This window comes from Ambystoma mexicanum, chromosome 12 (genome assembly GCF_040938575.1).
Source record: "Ambystoma mexicanum isolate Mex_15411 chromosome 12, UKY_AmexF1_1, whole genome shotgun sequence".
In the NCBI taxonomy this organism is placed as follows: Eukaryota; Metazoa; Chordata; class Amphibia; order Caudata; family Ambystomatidae; genus Ambystoma; species Ambystoma mexicanum.
This window is the reverse complement of record NC_090936.1, coordinates 1,042,660,912-1,042,687,153: the sequence shown is the minus strand read 5'-3', so window position 1 is coordinate 1,042,687,153 and position 26,242 is coordinate 1,042,660,912. Positions and strand designations below refer to the sequence as shown.

Sequence of the window (26,242 nt, the reverse complement as noted above, 5' to 3'; positions counted from 1 at the left end):
CACGTGTCACCCTGACTCATGTCCGGATGACCCACCCATCTGGCCAACAACCTGCATGCCCAAACTAGATGTCCAAATCCAAAGAACTGCAGCAACAACAACATATGCATGATGCACGTTGACCCATCACTGATGCTATCCCTGTCTTGCTCCCCCACATGGTCACATTCTGACAGTGAGGAGCTGGACTCTGCAACGCAGGCCCCACCACCCAAAAAGCAGGCCAAGGGAAAGGATGCAGGCACCAGGCCCAGTACATCGAGGGGCACTGGGATATCTGGAGTAGCCCAGCGTTCAAAAGCCACACACGCACCGACCACACCAAGGGTCGAAATGCCATCCGACACTGTGGTAGCACCCCCACCACCCACCCCCACCACTCAGGAGCCAGTGACAGAAGGCACGCCGTCCGCAGCCAATAGCTCCGTCGGGGAAGTAGCAGCCACGGCACCTATGAGTGATGTGGACGACCCATGTCCGACACCGGAAGGGCAGTGTACACCCAGCACCCAGCTGTCCCCACACCACAGCCCATGCAACACATCCAATGGCAGCATCCATGAGGTGCATGCCGGAGATTTAATGGATGGGTCATTCAGTCCCGTGGCGAGCTCACCTGATGTCGGCCACATGCAGCAAGCTGCGCCGAGGAGTAACAGGGGCAGGGCCGCAGACGACAGCATGAGCCTGATACGACAGCGCCAGGAGAAGCTCAATGCCCTGGTTGCCCGGCAAGTGAGCGAGGCTGCCTCGACCAGGGAGGAGATCCGGGGGTTATCAAGGGACATGAAAGCTGCCATGGACAGCAACACAACGCGCCTATGTGACGAGATGGTCGCTGTGAGGCAGGTCCTAACGCGCATTGCTGAGGCGATGGAGAGCATGCGTCACACACAGGTAGCAGATCAACCAGCCACCCCCTCGTCTACTAGCTCCGACCAAACAACCATCCTGCGCCGGTCCAGCCGGTCCTTGCGGCGGTCAGACTCACAACCCCCCAATGGTGGTAGTGGAGGAGGGAAGTAGGGCCAGCCTGTCCCTGTTGACACTTGGAGACTAATGCAGCACTGATGTGCACACCATGTATGGTGGAGTTGTGGGGGGAGGGGGTGAGGGTGTTTGGTGGAGTTGTGGGGGGAGGGGGGTGAGGGTGTTTGGTGGAGTTGTGGGGGGAGGGGGGGGAGTGTGTTTGGTGGAGTTGTGGGGGGAGGGGGGTGAGGGTGTTTGGTGGAGTTGTGGGGGGAGGGGGGTGAGGGTGTTTGGTGGAGTTGTGGGGGGAGGGGGGTGAGGGTGTTTGGGGTGGAGGGTACATGCACGTTTGAATGACATAATGCTCAATACACACGTAATGGCATGGATAATCACATGACTGGACATTGATTATTGTGTATGTGTGCTTTATTGTTGAAGGGTGCACTGTGTCAATGTCCTCCATACACCCCGTGCCCTGAGCTCAACATCAATTGCACCCTCCTAATCCATGTGCATCAGAAACAATGGTCTATCAGGTGCTGCCGCACAGCACGTCCCTCATGGGCATCGCCACCTGCATGACCTGCAGCCCCCTCTCCTCCATCCTCATCCCCGTCATCATCCTCAGACGGTGGTTGCAGTTCAATGTCAGGGGGCATTGGCACATTCCGTCTGATACACATATTGTGCAGCATGACACATGCCATGGTGATCTTGGCCACCTTCTCATGCCCGTACAGGAGTGCCCCGCCCGACCTGCTGAGGCACCGGAAGCGTTCCTTCAATAGGCCGAATGTCTGCTCGATCACCATGCGGGTACGGGTGTGTGCATGATTGTAGTCCTCTTCGTGCCTGTTCTGTGGGTTCCGCACAGGGGTAAGGAGCCACCTCTTCAGGGGATAACCTGCATCACCTGCATGGGTGCAACAATGGGTATGTGTAAGTGTCTACATAAAGTGGAGCCTGCACATATCACACAAACAAACATAGCATTTTCAACGACATCCACTGATCCAAGCACGCATGGCAATCAGGGTAACTGCAATGTGGGAAGGTGAGGTGGTCCTTGCAAGTGGACATGCACCATGCATGCATACGGCAGGGATTGCCATGTCCCGCCTGAGTTTAAGTAATTTGTGTTTCCTGGCCCTGGCAACGTTAGTGCCACACTGCTAGTACACTGCCATTCCTTAGTTGATGTCCCCATGCTGTTCAATGGCAATTCAGTGGTGGGGTACGGGTGTGGCTCACTACAATGGCTACAGGAGATCCATTTGTATGCACTCATGTGCGCGGATCATTTCTGATGTTGTTCAGCGTACATTTCATATGTGATTTTGATATGCATGTTGCTGATTTGTGTAATGGGGGGAATGGTGTGTTGTGCGGTGTGCATGTTGTTTGGAATGGCCTGTTTGGCGTAATGGATTGATATGTTTGTCGTGGCACCCACTTCCAGCATGTGGTTTTGTGTCTGGTCCATTGTGGGCTGCCTCACTGTACAGTGATGCAAATATGTATGTCCATTCTTCTCCTGACACCAGTTCACGCCCAGTTGGAGTATGCATCTCCCCCCCCCAATCACGCCCAGTTGGAGTATGCATCTCCCCCCCCAATCACGCCCAGTTGGAGTATGCATCTCCCCCCCCACTCACAATCCACATCACACTGACATGTGGTTGGCCTGCTACTCACCAAGTAGCCACGAACGTTGTCCAGCATGTCGCTCCATGTATCGTGGTATTGTCGAGTTCCGCAGGACCATTGCATCATGGGTTGAACCGGGATATCGGGCACAGCAATGTGTGATGATCTTGTTGGAGTCACATACCATTTGGACGTTGATGGAGTGGTATTGCTTTCTGTTACGGTACACTACCTCATTGGCATGTGGGACCACCAGTTCAACATGGGTACAGTCGATGGCCCGATGCAACTTGGGATGCCTGCCAGTGAATGGAAGCCAACTTTGGTGTTGGAGATCTCCTGGGCAGTCCGTGGCATGTATATGTGTTGACTTGTGTGCTTCAGGAGGGCATCGAGCACCTGGTTCAGTGTGCGTGAGAATACTGGTTGTGATATGCCATGCATCTGACCTACCGTATGCTGGTATGTGCCTGTGGCCAAGAAGTGGAGCACTGTTACCACCTTCAGTAGAGGGGGGATGGCAGTACGGATGTCAATGAGACTCACAATGTCGTTGTATATCATGTCTACAATGGTGGTGATGGTATCCCGGTCCAGACGGTACAGGGTGTGTATCTGCTCAGGGGTTAGGTTGACTGGACTGGCTCTGATCCTGGGAATTGGTGGCTGCCTCTGTGGTATCACTAGGTGCACTGGTGGTGCTTGCTGCGCCTGTCTTGCCCTCCTCCTCCTCCTCCTCCTCCTGCGTCTCCTCTGTGCTGCCTGTTGTTGTAGCTGCTGCACTGCAATCATGTCCTCTAGCCCATGTAATGCTGCTAGTATTGCATCCATCTTGGTGTGGGAATGGGTGTGGGAAGGGATGTGGTGTGCTCTTTTGTGCTGCCAGTCTCCATTGCCTCCACCTGTGCTGATTTTGTCCACCTGTGGCAGGTAGGAACTCTGCTGTGCTCTTTTAACGTGTGGTTCGCGATGCCGGTATTAGCGCCTTGCCGGTAAGGGGTTTTTGGGTCTACTACATGCCGGTATTGCCATGTCCGCATGGCTCGTGTTGGCGTGATATTAGCGCTATGCCGCTATTTCCGGTCTGAGGGGGCGCGCGCTCACGGACTTGCTGCTAATAGTGCCACCGTACTTAGCGGTGCCGCTAATATCGGTATGTCCGGGTCGTAATTGGGGAGGGGATTTACCGATACCGGTAATCCCTTACCGGTAACGGTATATCCCTACCGCCTACCGTGTAATGAGGCCCATTAAGTGCTTCTCTTGTGCCTTGCCAGATACCAAAAATATCGTCTACATAGCGTACCCATATTTTCAATTTGTTCTGCCATTCGGGTTTTTGCAAGATATGGGTCATCTCGAATTGGTACATGAATGCATTCGCGTAAACTGGTGCCATTGTTGCTCCCATGGCTGTTCCGGATGTTTGAATGTAGAATTCGTTCTTATATTCAAAATATGAGTTCATTGCAATAAAGGAGAGTAGTGATAGAATACATTCTTTTACTGCTCCTATCTCTTCTTCTTGTAGCAGGAGCAACTCTACGGCTTCCTGTCCCAAGTCATGTGGGATGCTTGTGTAGAGATTTACCACGTCTATGGTGAAGAGGATATCATTCTCTGTAAGTCGAACTTCTATAATGTTCAAGAAGTGTGTGCTGTCTTTTACATACGTAGGTGTCTTCTGTATTAAAGGCTTTAGGAAAAAATCTATGTAGGTTCCTAATTGTTGTAAAATCCCGCCTTTGGCAGCTACTATTGGTCTTCCAGGTGGATTGATGAGACTCTTATGAATTTTGGGCAGCAAGTAAAAGTGGGGTATGTTGTGTTTCAAGTTGAGTAGAAAAGTCTTTGTTTTGTGTGTTATCATGTCTCTTTCTTCTGCTTTCGTGAGGAGTTCTTCAAGATCTTTTAGTATCCCCATGGTCGGGTCATGATCTATTTTTGGATATATTTTTTATTTTTTATTTTTTATTTTCTATTTTTTATTTTTATTTTTATATCTTATATTTATTTTTATTTAGTTTTTCATGAGTTATTTATCGTGTTTTGGTACATCTATATACAACATATATACTTCCACAGACACAACCAATTATGCAGCCTAGTTTCACCAGTCAGACACTTGACCCTTAAAATACCATTATACTATTTGCGCTTAACTATCACATCAACAACACGTTGACGCTATGAGGTTGTGAATTTCTTTACATGCGCGTTGACGCGTTGAGGTTTTGAATTTCTTTACATGCGCAGCACACATAGATAATCTCAAGAAAATAATACACATAACAGGACGCTATATAGTCTGTGTTACACGCACACTAATTGGAAACATTATTACCTATTATTGCCACAACCAATATGGCCGTCCTGTTAGTATACGAACGGCCATATTGTTTATAAAACGTTGCCGATGGCAACGATACGAACCGCGAACATCATACGTTGTTTGGAGGAGACCGAGCAGGTCGCTGCTCATTACACTCCAGGTAAGAGATGCAGTCTTTACAGAGAAATGCGGAGTACGATCGCGAATAGACTGACAGCTGCAATAGTAAAAGTTAACAGTAGTTTATATTCTTGCTTTCTCCACACCAGGTAGCGCTTCATAGAGGTATTCCACACACGAACAGCACGTGTTGATGCTAAATTGGCTCACAGGTTAGTGATAAGAGGCACACAGTGTCAAACAGCCACAGTTATCCGCACTAAGAATAACATTTATCTAACTCCCGAGCACAGTACGTTCACACCGCTAGTCAGACCTTTTGAAACTTGAGACAACACGAGGGACCACGGTGCTAAACTTGTTAAGAAAATGTAGATGATAAATATTATGAACAGTATGAACTATAGAATATAACCATTTACCTGGAGCAAACTGCATTTGGAATATGTATAATGATGTATGTCTATTTGTTTCATTTATTTCTTTCTTTATTTTTTTCTCTTCCCTCTCTCACATTTATGGTAAATATTTGTTTGTCCTTGTGGGCGCCCTGTTTAACAATTATTCTTTTATTGATAATCTCGTTGTTGCACTGTCAAATCATGATTTAAACATTGTGAATCTGTTGAATGTACATTGAACAAATAACGTATAATTATGTGTGCAGGATTAACCTGGCTCTGATGAAGGATATAATCCGAAATGCATTAGCCGGATGGGTTTTCTGTTTTGCCTCAACAGAGATAAATAGCTTTGTTGGTGAAGTTTAACCAATAAAGCACTATATATGTTTAGGAACGCACTAATTGAAAAATTAAAAAAGACTATACTTTTGAATCACTATTGAAGTTGAATTTATTAATTGAACAACAAACTATAAGGAATTGATTAACCCTTAGTGGGAATTTTGGGTGTGCGGCCCACACCGAAGGCACAATTGCCTAGGTCTCTTTTTCTCCATGTTCACTTTCTGTGCCCTACACGGTGGCACATGATAGTGGGCTGCACCCTACTAATTGATAAACTTCGAGATCTTTAAACCACCAGAAAGAATAATACATTACCAAGAAAAGAAGCTGTGCACTCTCGCCCCTCTTTTTTCATCACTTCCTGTGATGTCATCAAGGGGGTCATGGGTCGTGTGATGTCACATCCGCTACCCCTGGCATTTTGGTGAAATGACGTTCCTGATCAAACCTCTCTGAATGTATTCATAAACCTAGTCATTGCTCTTTTCATTCCATCCTAACCTATTATTTGAGTTGTTAACGTTCAATCAAGGGACTCTGCATATAGAATTTACAAAATAGGGACACATAAAGTGCCCCAATAATACAGAATGGACACTGGGATCTCCATCACATATGTTAAAATGCTCACAGCACTGGAACATTTTTGCTGTTACCAAAATGAAGTTGATCCTCGAGTTCTGCCTACTACAGATCACCCATCACACTTCCATTCAAAGGAACAATGTCCCAATGCTTAAATAGCTATGCCATTACGATCCCCTACTACTGTGTGTATTATCACACAAACATCTGCTGCCATAGTGTAATGATTAGCTAAACAATCTGTGTTAAAGTCACCAGCAATAACCACGTAATTAATGTCGCCAGAGACCAGTTTACTTAAAAGGATTGAGTCCAAGTGCTCGAACAGCACATCTTGACTCATCTATATATAGTTACAATATACATTTATAACCAACATTGATCCGAAATCACAGTGGGCCTTAACCCTAGTGACTAGAATACATGGCGGATAACTAATCAAGATATCAATTGATTGTGCCCAATCATTCTTTGCTGCAATCAAAAGTCCCCAAAATCTCCCCACCACCCCGAGGCCTACCCTTGTGATTTTTCAATGCCATTTGTTGGCACACTATAAAACTATCCAAAAGCATTTTGTCTATCAAAACTGTTTCATGGTAAACATTAACTCAATGACTCCTAGCTTTGAGATGGCATTTTTTTCATAGGTAAAATGCATAAAACCTAGGGTATTCCAACAAGCTATGCTAAAAACCCGGCTTAGTAATTCAAGCCCTTGAGTCTTTTTCTGCCAATGCCTCAGGTACCCATGTCCAACCACGAGTCACAGAAGGGCTCAAATAATTGTGATCTAGAGTTACATTGCGAGGCAGATTGTTACTCTCTGTACATGTTATTGACAAGGAATTTACAGACACAGCCTTGTTAACTCCATTTGTGCTTAAATCATTACCTCTTTGCTATAATTAATCCACATAGTCTTATACATGATCTTGCACCAACTTAGAGGGCATATTCAGCACGGCAATATGCAATCTATTGTCTGATATGAGTTCCACTTGCGAGATGTCTTTTGTTGAGATGTTTCTTAAAGCCGGGATATCATGCAGCAAGGATAATATTGTGCTTCGGTTCATAATGAAGTCATCCTCTCCAGGGAAGACAGCTTCTATGATGAACTGATTGCATACCACTGTCAGAAGTTTGGAATCAACAGGGTCTTGTTGTTTAGTCATGGGAATGGGGTTTGCAGTATATGCAATTGGATCCATCTCTCACCCGAATCTTGCTCCTTATGAGTGCATCCAGTTGGTCTCACACTGGGTCATCACATTCTTCTGAGATCTAGTAGAACCAGTATTCCTACCCTGCAGTTCTGCAGTTAAAATAACAAAAACCTGGGGCACCTTTACTGCCACACACATGTTTTCCTTAATGGGCTCCTCTATTTTGTCAGAGTTTGCACAAAGGGCCTTAGAGTTGACTCTGTCTGGCCAGCCACTTCCCCTTCCCCTTCGACTGGACTACTTGTGCACTTTTTACTAGACCTTCCAGGCTCAGAGACCTTGGAGGCCTTCCTAAAAATGTGTGCCAAGATTGATTGATTCGTAGGATCACCAATAACTTCAATGGAGTCAACCCTTGTTTCCTTCTCCCTCTTCTTTCCTTGATAATGATAGTACATGCAAGCATTTTGAAGATGAACTTTTCTTGGTCTTTCTCCCATCATATTTCTGGGTTTTTGTGCCTGGTAATCAGCTCCCTTTTTCCTTTGACCACCCCTTCCCTTCTTATACTTGAAAGTTATTTGTTCATTCACAGTCTCAAAAGGATGTTCATGTCCATCAGATTCACAGGGAAGTTTTGCGAGCAGGGAGAATTCCTCCAAAATTGATTGCAACAGCTGCATATCATCCGAAGCATTGTAATCTTTCTCCTCGTCACTGTATAATTAAGGGTTCGCTCAAACTGATAATGGCTCGAATTGGGATTACAGGTATCGTCAACTTTACATGTCCTGCTTGTGATTTTACTTATTGCTTAAGATCTGACACTAATATTGAATGTTGTAACAATTCGGCTTTCATCTCTGCCAGTCCCCCGAGGATGTTATTATTTATCACCTCCTTTAAGGCAACCAAGGAGGAGTCACTATTTCCGAGTTTGGTTGTCATTTCTAATAATATGCCCGAATCTTCATGAGCATCACCCTTCAATACTTGAAATACCTTTACCAATGATTTAAGAACAACATTGAGGACAGTCAAGGTGCTCTCACTAGCAGCCTACTTTGATTGATAGTGCGTGGCAGGTGCAAAATCAGTTAATAAAGGTGGCTCCTCACTACTGTATTCTCCAGCAGACTGTTCTTCATTGTCAAAGATTGCTGGAGTCACAGATAATGCACTAATTGTTAGGTCACTCACGGGATCCGAAAGTGATAATAAGATATCCTGCTGCATGGAAGCTGGATCAAAAGAATATGCATTATCTGCTTCGAAGTTTACCAGAGTAGCTATCGGCTCGGCAACTGTGCACAAATATCCCAGACTAATCCTGCGACCTTTAAAGAAAACAGCAGTTATTTTCTTTTTAATTTTAGTGGATGAGAACGTATAGTCATTTGGAACTGTTGTGAGGACACTACGATGTATGGAACCTGCAACATGACTGGATACTAGGTTGAGAGATTTCTCATGGTGTTGCACAGGAGTAGTATGTATTCATCAAAGTGCTGTGCTAGACTTGTGGCCCCCCTCCCAGGATCTCTAACATAGCCTACTATGCAAAGGGGTCATCAGGAAGATTTGTACTTCGTGAATTATACATGATGAGGAAGAGAATTTGAATTAAAAAGCTTTATCACCAGAGTATGCAACTGCTCCGTCAAGTAATTTTTTGGGAGATGTTCCAAATCGGCGCAGATATTTATTTTATTTACCCAGAGGCATCAAGGCGCTGTTGTGGTTCCAGGTACACAGACGCATAGTTAGAGGACACAGCATAGTGAATACCGTCAGTCTGCTGGCTGGTGTGGGGAAGCAGGTTTGCAGGTATGTCAACAGCCAGGTTTTCAGACTTTTCCTGAACACCCAGTATGATTGCTCAGCTCGTATGGTGGGTGGGAACAAGTTCCATTGTTTGGCTGCAAAGGTAGGGAAGCTCGCCACACCAGCATTTGTTCGTTTACATTTCGGTTGTAACACTATTGGTGTAAGCCGCTCTCGTGGGTCTATCTGATTGGATAGGCAGGTAGGAAGGGGCTGTGTTGGAGAGGCATCTATGATTCACAGGGTCTTGAAGGTGATTTGTTCACGAATCGGTAGCCAGTGGGCAGATTTTCTTGCTGCTGTGATGTGCTCTCGTTTGGGAATGTTAAGAGCAGCTCTGATAGCGTTATTCTGTATCACCTGCATCTTCTGGATGTTATGAAGAGAGGTGCCAGCAAATAGGGCATTACATTAGTCTAGTTTATATCCAGTGTGCAGTCATAAAATCGAATAAGAAATGTCGAATTACAAAAAATTCGAAAAAATAATGTAGAAAAAAAAGTCAAATGTTTTATTTTTTTATTTATATATTGTTTTTGGTTTCCGCATGTAAAAAAAAAGATTAAAAAAAAGAAAAAAAAGGGGGTTGGGGGGAACCCCCCCATTTCAAATAAAAAACATAATAAAAAAGAAATTCGACTTCTATTTTTTGACAATATTTTTTCGATTTTTTGACTTTCGACATTATTCCTTTCGATTTTATGACTATAAACCTTTATATCCAATAGTGGCTCGGGCGATGGTCATGCAACTGTCCTGTGAGAGGAAGGGTCTGATGCATTGATCAATTTGGACGAGTATGCGGCAGAGCAGACAATGATGTTCACTTGGCACGTGAGTGCTAGGGTAGCGTCCAGATACACTCCAAGCGTCTTTTTTGAGGAGGAGACCGGGATTAGGTTGCCTTGGATCTGGAAGGACTCATATTGGTAATCGAGTGTCTTAATCACTGCCGGGGGGCCAACCAGGAGAATCTCTGTTTCGTTTAGGCAGAGGCAGTGATTATCCATCCAGGCTTGGATCGTGGTGTAAACTTTGTTTAGTGAGCAAGCATCCTCGAAATCGTTACCGGACAGGGGCAGGTGGATTTGAGTGTCATCGGCATAGTTGGTGTATGATATGCCAATGAAGTTCAGCAAGTCAAATAAGTGCCTAGTGCAGATATTGTAGAGGGTGGGGGAAACACACAGGCCTTGAGGCACTCCACAGGAAATGGGGTCTGGGCGGCTGCTGGCGTTTACAGCACAAACTCTCATGGATCTAACCTCTAGGAAGGATGCTATCCAATTAGTCACTTCAGGTGAGAAGTTAGCAGCTGTGCAGAGGTAGTGACATAAGATCTCTGTACTCATCAAGCTGGTTCTTGAGGTCGAGCAGTGGGGTTTCTGTGCCATGGCAGGGCCGGAAACCCGACTGGCGTGTTCCTAAAATGTTGTTCTTTCCGGTATTTTCAGCAGGAAGGGGACTGTAGTGATGGGTTGTTAGTTGTTGGGAATAGAGGGGCCAAGCACAGGTTTTTACCAATGGGAGTACCCAGGCTGCTTTAACGCTGGATGGTACTAGGCCTGAGGAGAAGGAGGCATTGATACTTCTGGTAATAAAGGGGATCAGTGCTTCTGAGCAGTCTTTAATAATATTGGCTTGGCAGATGTCACCTTTGCACCTAGACGGTTTAAGGCTCTTCAGGATGGTGGTTGTTTTGACTTCAGAGATCAAGCTGAAGTGAAACACATGGACTTGGCTAGGAGAGTCTGCAGGGTGTGATGGTGAGCATGCTGGAGGAGGAATAAGGGGTGAGCTGAGAAGAGATTTCTTGATGTAAATCTTTTTGTGTAGGGTGTCTATTTCATCCAGCATGGCCTTTTGGATATTGGTGCACCGTAGCTCATTTCTGGTAATGGTGGTTGGGGGGGCATGGCTGGGGTTTCTAGTTCCTTCAGGATAGGGAAAATCTCACTTGTGTTGGAGTTGGCACTAGCAATTCTTACATTATAGGAAACAGATTTAGCCAAGATGATGGCTTGTCTGTAAAGTCTGGCTTCTGCAGTGAAGGGATGCTTGTTGGGGCTAGTGGGGGATTTTTCCATCAGGCTTCAGCGAGGTGTTTTTTTATGCATCTCTAGGAGCTGGAGTAAACCAGCAGTTGTTGTGCCTAGTCATTTTGGCATTTTGTGGCATGAGGAGGGGTGACAGTTTTTACAGCTGAGGTTAGTGTCCTTATATATATAGATCAGCAAGTAGGCTAGGGTCATTGGTGTGGAGGTACTGCGGCTGGAGTGCAGGAAGCAGGGATTCAATGCTGTCCTTGGTGATTTTAGGGGTGCTGCAGGCGAGTACAGGCAGCATGGTCTCAGCGACGTGGGTTGTGTCCTTAGAGGACTGAGCGGTAAAGGGCACAATATGATGGTTGGACCATGGACAGGGAGTATTGGTGAGATAGGTATCTGGCAGTTCATGCCCGCAATCCAATCTAGTGTACGGCCTTTAGAGTGTTTTGGGTCGTTAATGTTGTGTTTGAAGCCCAGAGAGCTAAGCGTGTGGGCTACTGCAGTGGCATTGTGGTAGGAAGGGTAATTCAGGCCCAGATTCAAGTCAACTAGAAGAATGGATTTTGAGTTAGGTTTAATGTTGGGTCCCAAAATGTGCAGGAGATCGTCTTCAAAAGTGAGGATAGGACCTGGTGGGCGGTACACAACGTGGATGGAGATAGTGCCATTGTGTGAGAAGGTCAGTTTGGCAGAGAGTAGGTTGCAGTTCCCTTCCATGTGTGTAGATGTGGGTCTAATGGAGAGGGACCCTTTTGCTATGAGGGAAACATCTCCTCTGGGTCGGTTGTTTCTGTATATGGCATAGTCCGAGGGTATAGCAAGGGATAAGGCTGGACGGGAGGCTGCATGGAGCCAGGTTTCTGTGACAGCAAGAAAGTCAAAGTTGTGGGTGATAACAAAGTTGTTAATGTCGAGCTCATGTGCATGGATGGACCTGACATTGAGTAGGGCCCCTTTTAAAGGAATAGGTGTGGTTTTGGCATGCAGAGGCTAGGTGTCAGTTGAGGGACTACATCTAGGGGGGTCGGTATATCAGAATTCGTAGCTGGTCTGACAGTCTGTTTTGGCTATTAGTGTGTGAGTGAGTAGTCATGTGGAGGGATATCCTAAATGTTTTCTTGAATATGAAGGTTTTCAGGTTGCAGGGGTATTGGGGCATGGCTTGATATACCCTGGTCTTAGAAGGATGTAAGGTCGTGAGCTAGATTTGTGTTTCTGTTGGTTCTAGGTAGGTAGCTTACTGTGGGGGGGGCAGGTCCTCAGCCTGAGCCTAATGTTTCTTTGGGCAGTGCTCGTTGGGTGAGTGACCAGTTGTGAATTGATGCAGGAGACACGTGATGCAGGAGACACGTGTTTCTTGATTTGTTTCCGTGTCCATAGTGCGAGTGGGTGCCTGAGTTAGACTGGACTTAGGCAACCAAAATGGTGTTACGCTGATCGCAGCAGGAGTGGCCACTTGATGTGGTGGTTCAATGGAGGGGCTGGGGGCTGCAAATAGCATTGCAGCCTGTGCTGCATGATCAGGGCCACTCGAGGGTGGGGGGGGGGGGTTGGGGCTGCAAATGCCATTGTGGCCTGTGCCACATGATATGGGCCACTCGAGGAAGGGCTGGGGGCTGCAGAAAGCATTTCAGCTTGTGCCGCATGATCAGGGACAATTGAGGGGGCGGGGGGCTTGGGGCTGCATATCAGATTGATGTTTCCTTTCCCTGGTTGAGCTGTGCCAGGCGGTTGTTCCAGAAATTCAGCGCAAACCTTGTCGCCCCTGCTACTAGCACCAACTCTCATCTCACACTTCACACTAATTATGAACCCAGTGATCCAGAATATGCAGTCTAGCGGACACTCCAAGACTCACAGCTGGCAGACAACTGCCGACTGCAGTCACTACCCAGCCACTTTGTGGCTGAATCCAAGTTTTAAGAGGTAGGGGTGGAGCCTCAACACCAGGTACGTTGCAAGTAAGAAAAACGGAGCACCACCAAGAACGCCTGCTGACTGCAGACACTTTCCAGCCACTTCACATGTTTTTAACTTTAATACAATACTAAATAAGTGATATTTACATTTTGTACAGCATAGTGTGTGTGTAGTGTAGTCTATTGTGTATGTCTCTGGGCCTAATTTTACTTTAAATCCAGACCATTTCCCTCCCGACAGTGAAGCCTTTTTACTCTGGGACACTATCAATCTAGAAGGTTTGGACTAACTTGGTGGACACACACTGTTTTGACGGGGTTTGTAATTTGAAATACCTCAAGAGAGATTCTGATAATCTCCCTAACAGTTCCCATCAGATGTTTTTTCTTGGGCAGTTAAATCTGGATGCACCCACCTCAGGGTAGGTCTTGGTTTTAGAGGGCTGTAGTGGCACAATGGTAGTGCCTGCATCTCGGTGTGGGGCCTGACAGGATTCACAATCCTTGTAATAGGTCCTTGGAAGGCGGGTGGCTTTGCCTGCCGGCTCCCTCTCACTCTTTCATTAGAGACCTGGCAAGGCCAATCAGGGTAATGGCAAGGCGGGGTATTCGCGCCGGCAAGGCCTTGCTGAATTAATTGACACAGTGGCAGCCATCTTTTCAGGAAGCAGGTGCTCTAATGCAATGCACTCACCCCCGGCAGGTCTTGCTTCCTAAGAGCTCCCATGGATGTGGACATGAGCACCCCCCTCATCCACACTTTAAATGCTACCCACAGTGTAGAATGCAGCTGGACATAGCCCTTGTTTAAAGCAAAGAATCCGACAATGTCATTGTGTAGTGTTTAAACAATATTTGAGTCTTGTGACATAGCCGGTGCCATTCTCCAAAGAGGGTGTGGTCTGAGGCAATCCACAATCACCAACAACAAAACTACTGGTGAATGATCAGACAGTGTTCGAGGGTAAATACTGCAGTCTTGAACCATAGATGACATCTCAGTGGTTAGTAACCAAAAATATATTTGTGATCCAGAGTGATGGACTGAGGAGGTGTAGATGTATTCTCTTTCATGTGGGTGCATTTGTCACCATGCATTAGCCAGTGGCAAGTACAACATCAACTGGGGCAATGTCTTAGCAGCCTTAGCCAGAACGCGAGGAGTACCTGACATTCTGTCCAAGTGGTTGTCTAGGATTGTATTAAAATCCCCACCCAAGATTGTCATCGCCCCTTTGGTATCAGTCAGCAAATTAGAGATTTGCTGGTAAAACTCAGGGTCATCCAATTTTGACCAAATGTATTGACCAGCATTACCAGATGTCCTGCCAGGGTTACCCAGACTATAACGTATAGGCCCAGGGGAACCACAGTATTCCTGGAAACCCTGAATCCCATGGAGTGATGTATTAATATAAGGACCCCCTGCGATTTTGAGGAGTAATCAGTGTAGAACCGCAAGGGCCCCCACCGGTGTGCAAACGTCTCATGGACCTTCCCAAGTGCATGCATTTCCTCCAAAATTATAGTCTTAGGCCCATGTCTTTCAATATACAAGAGGTCTTTTCGACCGTTAACAGGGTTATTCAACCACTGTATATTCCATGTTAAAAAAGAAAGCGGGAGCCCTCCCCTGCCCGTCCCATCACATGGCATCTATGACTTCTGGTACCAAAGCTCTCATGAACCGCAGCAGTGACCCACGTCCTGCCACACCCCAAATGACTGTCGAAACATTTTAACTTTTGAACTCTTCTCCCATCCTGGCCTCCCCTCACCATCCACCCCAACTTGATAGTGACCCCAAGCAACTCAACTTATGCAACATCAGGGAGCGCACTCCAAACATCAACTGAAACTGCAAATGTTAGAAATGTTCAGCATAGCATCCAATGCAGCACAGCAGTGAATAACAAGGAGCCATATGGGTTAGCGCCAGGTATATCGAACCAAAAGTCAATAACCCGATGCAGGCTGTGCCACTGTGGAGCCCTGACCATTCCGACCAGAGTAAGGACCTCTCGGAATATGCCACAGCATCATCAGGGGTTTCAAAAATGTGTGTTCTTCCCCCATGCTGTATGCACAATTTGGCTGAGAACATCATTGCGTATGGACCTGTCTATCATGAAGGAGGTGTTTTATATGGTCGAAGGTTCTCCTCGCTGTCTGGACTCCCGCTGAGAAGTCTGGGTAAATGTGCACTCTCGCAGATTCAAATTTGAGTGTTCCCTTCTCTCTCGCCAGCTTAAGGATACGATCCCGGTCACAATAACTTAAAAGCCTGGCAATTATTGTACGTGAAAGACCCCTAGGCTTTGGGGCCGGCGCTAACGACCGGTGTGCCCTCTCCACCAAGAACTGCACAGAGCTCTGCACCTCACCAGAGATATACTGTAGGATGCTTTCCACAGGGCCATGGATAGCCTTCTCAGGAACTCCCACCATTCTGATGTTGTTTCGGTGGGAGCGTGACTCATATTTCAAGTGTACTGCCAGGAGCTCCTTCTTGAAGGCTTGTGGATCTTGGGCATGGCCCCCAACCATGTCCTCCAGATCACTGACCCATTTCTCCACCACCGGGATCCAACCGCTCTCCTTATCAGGTTTCGTTCGGAGGGAGTTAATGTCCGATACAATGTCGTCAAGTTTGGAGTTCACTGACGCAACGCCAGCCTGCATCGCTGACATGTAAGGGGCCATGATGGGAGTGCTTGGGGACCCCCCTCAGTATCCTCCAATGAGGCGTGGCATGTCATGGCATCCCTTTGTGGGGTGCTAGTACAGGAGTCCATGGGGCCCACCAAGCCCTTCCCATTGCCTCGAGGCATCTTGACCGGGAGTTGACGAAGGGAAGGGGCACCACCTCCACTCAGGAGAGTCTCACTCTCAAGGGTCACTAATGAAAGAAGCTTGCAGCGCAGCAAGCCTAAGGATCAATGGGGTCCAGATCAAATGGGAGCTCGATACAGATGCAGTGTCAACAGCCCCCAGCAGTGTAAGCCCAAAAATACTGGGGAAACAGAGCTGGCCACAGCCCTAACAGGCAAAGCAGATAGGTCACAGCCCCAGGTTCCGGGCATAAAATGTGTGGTGTTACCGCCAGATCCCAGCTCAACAATTTTGCAGGAACTGTAGAGTCAGTGTGGGCTGAAGCAGAGGTTGGCAACCCCTCTGGATATTTAATATGTAGGGAAGGAGCACCGGGGCTCTGTTATTAGTGTGTACAGGAGTGGGACCACCTCATGTCCCTCTGCCGCAGCACCAGCCTTGGAGCCCTCTGGTACCTGGCATTATGTAATAAGCAAAATAGCGGCCGCAAAGGGGCCGATGTGGTCCGCGGCAATCCTTCAGCACTCTACCTGGGCAGATAGCAAAGCCACGGATGAGCGCCGGCAAAGAGATGGATGTCAGGGCCGGTCTGACACCTGCCCCCTCTCGCCGCCGCCCCTCTCCACAGCTCTGCTGCCCCGCTCCGCCGTCTTGCAGACACTGCTGGGCCAGAACAGGATTTGATGCAGTCTTCTCTGCCGCAGCTGAAACCAAATCCAGGAGGGCCGATTCACCCCGAAACGTCTACCTTGTGATGCTGCTACACCCAGGAATCAGGCAGGTGGTTCGCCGCACACCACTGTGCCAAAATAGAATGATCTTGTCAGGAGAGGATAATATGAGATGCAGAGCTGCGGTCTCAGGCGGCCATGTTCTTTGCTGTTCAGCAGCGTCCCCCCATTTCTTGAGACAATTTTGTATTGACCACCTTATTTGTTTGGTCATTCCATAGTGCTTCGAGGCCTATATTCGAGAGCATACGCTCTACATATTTAAACCAAGTAAGGGATTTACCACTATTGGAATGAAGCACATAATATATGCCCTCTCTATAAACAGTTAGTGCATCAGAATTCCTAATTTTAAGCCAATATGCCAGAGGTTTGAGCATCATTTCATATGGTATCTTGTTCTTTGGCCTACAGGTGTTTTTTCGATGGAATGTTTGCCAAAAAATCTAATTTCAAAATATAAGGGGCAGGATGAAAAGAGTTGGAGAGGGGTGGGGGAAGAAGGAAAACAGGGAAAGGGATGGTTGGGGGAGGGGCCCTAAAATAAAGTTGATGAGTTTTTTCGATGGAATTTCTTAAGGAAATAGTGGACTCCTTCATTGCCATCTGCTGGATAGTGGGACTCTGCTGGCTCCATTCTGGTTTGGAGACCTTCTGAAATGAAGTGTTTTCTCCTCTTGGTTCTTCCTTCATCTTTTCGGAGGGCTCTGTATGCCATACTGTGTATTAGTAGAATTAGGCAATATCTCCCAACTTAATCTTCTGTTGGATGGAGGAATAATTTACAGTGAGAACAGCTTGGTTGCTCAGATAGTTTGTAGACACCAATACAGTTGATATCTTACAACCTCTATCAAGAGTAGCGGACACTGAAGGCATGAGATATCTGCAGAAGTTGGTGGGCAGCTCTTCATTCAGGTCAGTTTTCAGGCCCTGTTTTCCAGGGTACATAAGCACTGCATATGTTATAACAGCCCTTCCAGTCCTTCCAGGACAAGCTAAAGGTTTGGATGTTGGCCTGCAAGGTCAGGAAGTGAAACATTAATGCAGGTATTCTAGATGTCTCTCCTAGCCCAGCAGTCTCAATGCCTATCCAGGGTTGGGTTTGGGGAAGCTCACTTAAGATGTCAGTGGGAGGCATAATAAAGGTGGGCATACCTAACCTGATCTCTGGTCTTTAGGTCTTTAGGGGGAGGGGAAACATTTTAGGGGCATTGGACAAACATTGTATCCGGTTCTGCAATCCCACGGTTGACACCAAATGTCATATGGCAGAGGGAACACACAATACAGACACCAAAACAAGTTTAAAGGGTTTTAAATAAATAATTTTTTAAAAAACAGAAGTCTATTGCATAGAAATTGGATCAGAATCTCTATAAACTAAACATTCTTGGGGGAAGTAGTAGCCCTTGAACTCAGGATTATAAACAAAGGACAGCAAACAAAAAGACAGTGAGAAGGTTCCAGACGGAAAGTTATCCTGTTTTGGTCGCTTTAGCATTCAGTCTTCATCCCTACTTCTGGCGACCAGAAGGCTGGTCCGCCTCTCTCAGAATCAGGGCTTCCTCCCTTTGCCAGGTGTCCCTAAAAGTCCTCTCCTTCACGTTGACCCTCTTCCCTGTAACGCATTCCCCTCTACTGGGGTCAAGAAGCTCTGGGTTCTCTCCTTCTGTTCTTTTGCTCAGCCATATGGTTCCAAGCTCACCATTCCACTCCAATGGTATAGTGCCCTACCCACTAATCCACACCAAGTGATATAGGTCCCCCCTCACTCTCCAAGGGATAAAGTTACCTCTTTCTCTCTCTCTGTCTTTCTTCACTGTATCACGCTGCTCTCCTGTATTCCAGGAGCTTGTCTCTTTTGTTTCAGCCTCCCTCTTCTCTTGAGTCAGGTTATTTTTCTTTTGGTTTCAAGGGACTCTCAACTCCTCCCACCCCCCTCATTGGAGCACACCTCTATTTTGGTGTCCAAGGGCTCCCCGCTTCCTCACAAGAGGCAGGAGCACAACACCTTTTTACGATCCATGTGCTCTTCTCCATCTCACTGGAGCACAAGGGGGTTCTGCGGTTCAGTGGATTCTTCTCCCCTACCCTGTTTCACCCCCCTCTTCTGAGGGTCAGGGGATTGTATTCCCCTCACGGGAGAGGACCACTCTATTGGGGTTCATTGAGGGCTCTTCTTTCCCTCAATGGAGCACAATGCTCTTATGGGGTTCAGGTGGCTCCTCTCCCTCTCACTGGAGCAGACTCCACTTTTGGGGTTCATTGATGGCTCTTCTCCCCCTCACTGAAGCATGACTCTCTTCTGTGGTTCACAGAGTTCAAGCTACTACTCACTGGAGCAGACAATCATCTGGGTTTCAGGGTGCTCTTCTCCCCCTCACTGGAGCACAACCCTCTTCTGAGGTTCAGGATGCTCTTCTCTACCTCTGTGCTCATGCGGCTCCCCTGCTCTTCCACTTTCTCGGCATACTCCTCTACCCATCTACTAGCCCAAAAGCCAATGGGCCCCAGTACGAGTTTGGCGCAGCCATGCCTGTAACACTGCCGCCAATCCCGTGATTTTACCAGCACACGCAAATGGGCAATTCCTGGGTCATGCCGAGTTTAGCGGACCCCATAATTGCCCATTTGCGGATGCCGGTAATAAGGGGCTCCCCATCCCCATTCGACCACATAGGGCTGAATGGGAATGGGGAGAGTGGGTGCACCAGCACCATTCATAACAGTGCCAGTGCATCCACGAGTTGTGCTTGCGGGTGCCGCACTGCCTGCCAGGTCCGACCTGGAGTGCAGGGCAAGACCCGCGAGCACAACTCGTACTATGGCGGTACGGTAGCAACGGTGCCGGTAGCATTACCAGCACCATTGATACCGTACCGCCATAGTTGTAATGAGGCCCAATGTCTGTGTTTCTTAGACCCAGTTATAAAGCCTTCACCATTCTCCCATTGGCTGAGGCAAATCTTTAAATTGATTGGTCAATAGGCTTACAATCCCAAACAAGGGGAAGGCAGATGTTCTCTTTTTAAATGTTGCAGGTGCAGGGGAGGGATAAAAACATTCTCCTTCACAGGCACAGCTTCTGGGGAGGGGCCAGGCGGTTCACATACGTTAGATTCTTTCCTTCCTGGAACTGCAGCTGTCGAAAAAGGGGTCTCTCTGCGCATGCTAGTGTTTCCCCATAGCATAAGCTTTACTGAATCCCTTAAAGACACTCCAGAATCTGATCAGGGTTATGGATCTCTAAACCTAATGCAACTTGAGCGATACAGTAACGAAAACCCTGTTTCTTTGGGACCTGGTTGTTTCTAACTAGTTGCTCTCTCAGGAGGTCTGGGAATCATTCAGTGTTGGTTCTGACAGGCCTACTCTCAGGCAGACCTGGGACTGGATGGGATGTTGGCACTGTAGTAATGTAATGTAAGTGGTCTTGTGTAGTGCCCTTTGGCCACTATTGATGTTCTTAGTGTAATGACAACATTGGTACATACTTGTATCCCTGCTCCTCTGTACACCTGCTCTCTCTCTATTTCCAGAAGTACCAATGAGCTGGTTCCAGAAGCTGATGTCTTGCTTCTCAGTGTTGTGGTTTTGCTACATTAATTTTTGTTTTATTAAATATATCCTTGTCTACTTTCATAACATATTGATTTTCACTGAAAATAAATGTATAATTTGGTGGAGCACTATGTTTTTTATAAATTGATCTAATTTAAAACATTGATTGACCTGATGCAGTCAACTGACCTTTTCTTCATTTAAAAAGACTGTTATATATTTTTTTCAGCTTGTGTATGAACTTATTTGGGGACGACGAAATAAACAAAATAAGAGATTTACAACAGGAGCGACCCAAGCTTAAGATTGTAATGAGGATCACTGATGATGAAGGTGTGTTCCACTACACAGAGGAGAAAGTGGAAATGCTTTACAAAAAATGGAGGGAATATGATGCTTCATGGGTCGGCCGTATTCTGGCTAAAGTGAAAAAAGATTTAAATGAATCCCAAGGTGACTGCTAAAATATAGCTATCCAGAATAATTCAGTTTATATTTTTTTTTTTAAATGATTACAAGAACATGACAAACTAGCAAATAAATATTCTGCAATCTTGGAACAAGTGGTGCAATTAGAAATGGGCCGGAATCAATGATCAATTTTATTTTTCGTTCTCTTTTGGTTATTTTTTCTCCTTTTTTTCATTTACATTTTGACTACTATCAGTAAAGAGGTATGCATGGGACAAGAGTATCCTACAGCTTAGGATACTATTACTTTTTGCTTTATACATCTACCTTTGTGCCAGGGTTGTATTACCTCTGCAGCACCCCGACTTTTTAAATCCTTTATATAGACATTCCGAAATAATTTCATTTTCTTACAAATCATCAAGGAGTGCACCCTTACACTTTGCTTTTGGATTTTTTTTGTCCTATGTTATGTCTTGAGTGTCCTATTGTTGATCTGTAAAACTTGAATAAGCACATGTTAAAAAAGCGCTAGGATGTGATCTGTATCCGTGATTTCAAGTTGTTTTATAACAGAAAATACTTGCCTAGAGATCTCTATAACAGGCCTACACCTTCTTAGGGTCCTACTCGTACTCAGGGTCTATATCAACATCACTCTATCAAAGAGAGTAGAAACCCTACCTAGTCACTTGTGTTTTTATAGATCCTCACGTCTGACTCTTAATATTTGGTTGAGATGTGTGTCTGGGGTCATGCTACACAGAACCTAGACCTGAGGATCTATAAAAACACAAGTGAATAGATGGTGTCTCTACTCTCTTTGATAGATTGATTGAGAAAAATACCTACCTTAATGTCCATTACAGTCACCAACTACTGTTAAATGATCATTGGATTAGCAGTGTGCATAGCAATCCAAAGCTTCACATTGCCACCCCTTGCAGTGGAATAATTATTCATGACACTTGATACTATGTTTGTGGTTGGAGCTGGAGTTTGTCCATCATGGGATCTTCATGGATATTTGGAACCGTTGAATATCTTTGCCTATGTGTGGAATCCCAAAATATTGTAACAGTTAAGAGAAGGAGTGCATATTTAATAAACATTAAATACCACAACAAATATTGGCATCTGGCTTTCAGTGTTTGTTTGTGCCAATGGATCCTCTAAAAAGAACATCAGTGTTTTTTAAAGACGAATTGCAACACAGCAGAAAATGAAGATAACAGTGAAACATTTAGGCAAGCATGCAAACGCATGCAACATAGTGAAACTGTCTCTTTAAGGCAGTAGTCTGCAGTTGGCCCACAACATGCACTATTCTGATTCTTATAATCTCTTTTTTCTGCCCTGTAAGATGTGGAACTTTCTCTGTTTTTTCACAGGTTGTTCGTCTGTTCTTGACAACATTCATAGCCATTTTCTGCATATTCAACTAGTACTTTACTGGTAGGAGCATTGTATTGTGAAGGTATGAGTTTTCCACATTTGGTCTCAGCTTGGGTTCTTTGTCCACCTCAGTGAACCAGTGAACTATGTCACTGTTTGACAGGTGTGCCACCTTTGCTGGAAAGTCCAGGAATAATAAGCATGCCATGTGCAGGGGTTTTCTCTTTGACTCTCACAAGGTAAAGGTGTGCCCTATTTGTCAGAACAAGTCTTATAGGAGCCTGAAAGACATAGAGGGTGTACCGTTCAGGTCTATTTTGGACTGTTGCTTGGAATGCTTTAAGATTCCTCCAGAGACTACTGAAAAAGGACCAACCCTGATCAAAAGGCCAAAAGGGGCAGGAAATGCTCTTTGTCTTTATTGGGCCTGCTGTGACACCCCACAGGTCTCTCCGAACATCCTTGTACTGTATCAGACTTTGGTGTGTTTACTTTCCATCTGTGAAGCTCCTGCATTTCATTGTTTATTTGTGCCGCCAATTTGACTTCGCCTACTAAGCCTCTTGGTGAGTTTAGCATGAACTGTACTGTGAAAGCCAATCTTCTCTCTTACCTTGTCCAAACCTCTGCCGTCCTCTCTCAATTTCTCCCATATTCTCTAACTGCTACACTATCATCTATCCCCCCTCTATCTCAAAGACGGTATGAAAAAGTACAAAACAAATATCTTGAGTGCAAACCCTGGACTTCCCATCGCTGACACCTATGTCAGCGCTTCCCCAAGCTTCGTCTAGAGATGTTTTCACTGATATCCTCTTCTCTGTCCCATCTCCAGATATATTGACCGTGCACCACATTTCTACTCTCTCTCCCTCAAAATGCTCTACCATTAACGGTGTCACCAAGTGGGAAGTCCTCTTGGCCGTCTTCTCAGCCTCACGTTGATTCGTTAATGTCTATCACACTGGCACTATCCTGGTTCAGGGTCACAACCCAACCTCCTTCTCCTTGAGCAGATCCTGCCTTCTCTGATTAACTTCCTTCCTTCTCCTGCATCTCCAACTTCTACTCTCTCTCCCCCTCCTCTGACTGATGTACCACTCCCCTGTACGCCACCTCACAAAACCTTCAACGGCACAGACATCCTCCATCTTGCAACTCTTAACGCTCGCTCAGCCAACAAACACTTCACTGATATCTGTCTCCTTCTTAAAGACATTGACCTCAACATTCTTGCTCTTACCGAGGCATAGTGCAATGCCAGTTGAATCACTGCTTTTGACTCCCTCCTCCCTGATGGCGTCAAGATCATCTACAAGCCCCAACCTCACCGCACTGATGGGGGGGTTGCCTGAATCTTCCCTGAGTGGGTTTCTGCTTCCATTTTACCTACCCAGCTCTACGCTTCCTTTGAAAGCCTGGTTTGCAAGTTGGTCATCTCTCCCTCATCCACCCTGACCATTGCTACCATTTACCGGCCTCCAGGCGCCAGCACCCTGTTCCTCTCTGAATGGGCTGACTTCTGCTCTTTCTTACTTTCATCCACATCCAACTGCCTCCTTCCCTTCTGGGTGACTTCAACATCCAACTGGACTCCCCAGCCTCTGGATCCATTCTCAACACTGACCTATGCACCTTGCTTTCCCTCTTAATTCTCCCATCTGGGCCAACCCACTCAATTGGACACACTCTGCATGCCCTCATACACTCTGACCTCTCTCTCTCCCCCCACTAGTCACCCCTCTCTCCTGGTCTGACCATGCTCTCCTCTCCACCCACTTGAGTCCCCTTGGCCCTGTTACCACACACCCCAAAAGTCCCACCAACCTCTTTCCCTAACATCCGCCCGATGAAACAAGTTTCTGCGGCTATCTTCGCTTCCACCTTCATGCCCCTTCTCCCCCACCTCTGACTCTACTCCCGACTCTGCCCTCAGCAACTTCCACCTTTCCATTACCAATACTCTTGACATTCTTGCCCCAGTCATGAGGATCCACTTGAAACCTGCATCTAAGCGTAAGACCTGGTATGACACCAAACTTGGGCCCAAAAACGTAAGTGCATGGCTGTAGAATGAAAATGGCAAACCTCAGGCTCATCCACTGACAAACTGGCCTGCTGCCTGCTCCAAAGGCAATACAGACACTCCATCTGTGCCAAGAAAAGAGCCCACATTCAGGCACCGGTTTCCGGTGCATCCAATAACATGGCTGAACTTTTCAAGATCTGCAGGGAATTAGCCAAATCCTCCTCAGTCTCCTCCTCCCCTTCTCCCTCACAGGTCCTCTGTAATACACTGGCCTAACACTTTGCCTCCAAAACCCAGGACCTCCTCACCACCCTTGCAACACATCCTCAAAGCCCGTCCCACACCGCCTAACCTCCCTGCCCCCCTCCTTCCTCATCCTCCTCCTTCACCCCTGTCACAACTGAAGAAGCTACCAAACTTGTCTGCTCCTTGAAGGTATGCAGATAAAATTGCGGCAAAAATGTCTCCTGTACAAAAAATTGCGTAAAAAATGCTGTGGTTAGACCCAGTAAAGGTGTACCCCATTACACCATTTAAGGGGGGCGTGGGTTGCGGGGTGTCCCCCGCTTCCTTAAATGGTATAATGGGTTTGGGGCTTGCAGGGGTGTCCCCTGCATCCCTTACATGGATTGTGGCTGCAAAACCATGGTCTTTTTGTGCAATATTTTGTATCCAAGGCCATTTATGCCGCGATTTTAACACATGGAACCTCCATGAAGGCCTCTTCTAAGCAGGTATCCCCCTGCTCATCCAGAACCATCAAGGAAAACATCACCTCTCTTGCACCCCCTCCCATAAGCACTCGCTTGTGCGCCCATTCCTGAAAAAACCTTTGTCAGACCCTAGCTGCCCCGCCAACTATTGCCCTATTTCCATCACCCACTTCCTGACAAAATTGCTGGAGAAGTTGGTTTACCCCAACTCAACTCTCACACTGAACTTGTTGGTGGTCTCCACGACCATCAATCTTGATTCCGAGCATCCTGAGGCATAGAAACTGCTCTTCTGAACACCCCTGAAGAACTGCTTGTGTCTCTGGACTCCAACATCCCCGCTGTCCTTATGCTTCTCGATCTCTCTTCTGCCTTTAACACAGTAAACCATTCCATCCTCATTCAGAGGCTCCACAATATACTTCGTATCTCGGAATGGGCACTGGACTGGCTGACATCCTTGCTTACAGACTGCTCTTCTCAAATCATCCTAGGCTCCTTCTCCTCTCCTACTTCCTACTCCACTTGTTGTGTACCCTAGGGGTCTATCCTCTCCCCCTGGATCTTTAATATCTGCCTTTCTCTGCTTGCACGCCTCATCCCCTCCTTCTCCTCCAGCTTCCAGTGTTACGCACACGACGCACAGCTCTTTTCCAAATTCCCTGCCGACCCTCTGGCACCCTCCATCATCCCATAGCCTCTTCCTGAATCTACCATCTTCCACTCTGCAACGTCTCCAGATAATCCAGAACAGGGCAGCGAGACATATCCTTGGCCATAAGCCCATGGACTGTATCTCTCCTCTACTAAAACGTCTTCACTGGCTCCTGGTTCCTGCACAGATTAAATTCAAATCCCTCTGCATCATCCACAAGGCGGTCTGGGCCCGGGGGCCACACTATCTTCAACTTTATCTTGCTAAATACTCTCCATCTAGACCACTACGCTCCTCTGGCTCCAACTCTCTGTGGGTAAAGCATTTTACTTGCTCACTTTCCTCAGCTTGCTCCTTCCTATGGAACAGCCTCCCACTCCCTCTGCAACTTGAGCAGGATCTTTTTAAATTCCAGAAGCTCCTTAAGACTCTCCTCTTTATCTCCTCCTTCCCTTCTTCTCTCCCCTGCCAATCCCACAGTTGCTGTGATTGGTGTTCTGGGCCCTTATGCATCCCCACCCAATTGGCCTGGCTTCAGTATATCCTC

At 46.6% G+C, this 26,242-nt stretch overlaps 1 long non-coding RNA gene across 2 annotated transcripts in view; it reads left to right on the top strand.

The window, feature by feature from the left end:
* Window positions 1-22,031, top strand: part of LOC138514226 (uncharacterized) — a 468,254-nt gene extending 446,223 nt beyond the window's left edge. For both annotated transcript variants that reach the window (XR_011281898.1, XR_011281897.1), the window contains one exon: window positions 20,722-22,031. This is a non-coding gene — a long non-coding RNA (uncharacterized lncRNA). The remainder of the gene's footprint in view (window positions 1-20,721) is intronic.
* The last annotated feature ends 4,211 nt before the right edge of the window (window positions 22,032-26,242 follow it).